Here is a 2484-nt window from a genome sequence, read left to right on the forward strand (position 1 = left end):
TAAGAGGACATGGTTTGACGGTGGGGAGATGGGAAAACCTATTCTGGGGTTCCTACTCGAGCTCTTTTGGGGGATACGTCCTGCTGGGATGACATACCACCCAAAAGAAGTAAGGATGAACTGGGACCACTAGGTGCATACCATAAGGGATAGGGAGAGATAGAGAGAGCATTCACTGTAGCACGGCAGGTAAACAAACAAAATAGCCTTCTTTGCTTGGTGCCACGGCCAGCGTAGGTAAGTGATGGTGGCTTGCAAACCAGTAAATGGTCAACAAGGACACCTAAACCAGACAAAAGTTGTTAAAGGCTAAAATAGTAAAATCTGGTCACAACAAGCACTGGAAAAAGGGGCTTTGCCATGCACAGTAGGAGGGGGGAATCACAATCACGATCACAAACACTGTAATAATAACCTTTAAGAGTGAATCGCAACAAAAGCGAGTAAACACTAAGAAAGAAAAGGAAGAGAAGAAGAAAGAAAAGAAAAACTAGTAAGGATAGAGAATAGAGAGTATAGAATGGCAGACATGCACCAATAGGTGAATCTCCTCTCTCCCCCTAAGGCCTTAATCTCTATCAAAAAGACAGAGGATCACCCATTAAACATAAACCATTTCGGCCCATTCTCTCAAAGCAATTAATTTCTTTCCCCTAGGAGATTAGTTGCATTGAGAAAGTGGTTTACCTTCTTAGTTTCAACTCCACGACATTACTTAGCATGGTAGACTGATTTTCCCTTCTCTAATTCAATAACCCCATTATTATTATTATTCATTTATTTCTCTACTTTCAACCTACGGGGTCTCCCTTGTCGCCCACTCTTATTCATTTTGTCCATTATTTCTTGTATTGTTCTTATTATATTTGCCTGCCTTAACTTACCCGCAGCAGTTCTACCTACCATAAGCCTATCATCAAAGCCTGGCAAACGGGGTATAGTTTGTGCACAAGTCAGACCAAAGTGAGTTGCAGCTAGACTAGTCCCGACTCCCTTACTCAAAACATTAAGGCCTAATATTGCAAGAGGCAGCCTAGCCCCATATTGTAAAAAAGGCCCACTACAGTGGGGAACCAAATAATTTTTGGAGCTTAATTGGGCATTTTTGGTGAGTGGTAAATGAGATCAAATGGGATTGGGACATGTGGCATGTGTGAAAAATTGCACCTCAACAACTTGTTTATTTGTTTTAAAAACTTTATGATTTTATCATTACTTTTCTCTAAGTTTTAAGGGAGACAAACATAATATTTCATCAACAATTTCACGAATTTTAGTCCCTAAAAATAAGTATCACACCTCTCTCTATAAAATAAGAGAGGTATAGCAATTCAAATGGGACCAAATTCTTAGAGCTCTCTAATATATACATAGTTTTCAGCCCTCCATCACCATAGCTAGCGATGTGCATGGGTCGAGTTATAGGTTTTTTTCAACCCAACCCAAACTTGTTAAGTTGAGAAATTCTTAGCCCAACCCACGAACTAATAAATCTACTTGGGTAATTGGTTAATTAATTGATGTTAGTTTATAACCCAACACAATTAAATTGTATTATCCTAGTACTAGAATTTCATTGTATTTTATAGATAAAATACCTACAAGCAGGTTCATGCTCTAGACAAATTTTAATGCCAATTATTGTATTCTGTTTTATTATTATTTTAAGTTGATTTTCTTTTAAAACAATCCTGCATACTGCGCAGATTAAAGATGGAGCAAGATAATATTGAAACTACAATTGAAAATTGTAAAAATAAGTTTCAGAGAAATTAATAGAGAAAAACACTAGGGATTCAAGGATCCACTTAATATTTTATTATATGAACTTGAATTATTTTTAACTCAATTAGGGTAGAGAACCAACTCACCTAATCAGAAGATAAAACAATAAAGTACTCAAACAATGTGTAAAGTATATTGAACATGAGTGATTGATGAGCATGTAATTCAATTGACATGCTAGAGGGGAGATTAAGTATTCAATATATTCTCAAATCATAACGAATCAAGGAGTTCAAGCATTCGATATATATAAAAATCATATTAAATCTTAAAAACTTGTCAACATGCAGTGATTCCAAATAGTAAATCAATCTTAACATTCAATTATTAATCCATAGAAAACAAATAGATAATCCCAAGAACACATGATAAAAATATTAGATTTCACTTCTAATCCTAACTAAAGATTTAGTCACACATGGTTATGCAAAAGAAATCCATAAAAAAATTCAAAACGTCCAAAAGAAGTAAAATAAAAGATGAAAAATGTTCAAATGTTTTTTTTTATAACCTCAGCCTCCTTCAAAAGATAAAGAGAAAATCCCTCAAATTTGGAAAGTGAATCCCTTAATTTTTGGAGTTCTTTTCACTGTCAGCTTCTAGCCCACATTTGACGTCCAAAATGGTTTTTTTTTTTTTTTTTGAATTTGTAGTAAACTACAAAGTTGTAGATATTTGAGTCTTCTTTCCATGGCTGTA

The sequence above is a fragment of the Quercus lobata genome, chromosome 12 (assembly GCF_001633185.2).
Source record: "Quercus lobata isolate SW786 chromosome 12, ValleyOak3.0 Primary Assembly, whole genome shotgun sequence".
In the NCBI taxonomy this organism is placed as follows: domain Eukaryota; kingdom Viridiplantae; phylum Streptophyta; class Magnoliopsida; order Fagales; family Fagaceae; genus Quercus; species Quercus lobata.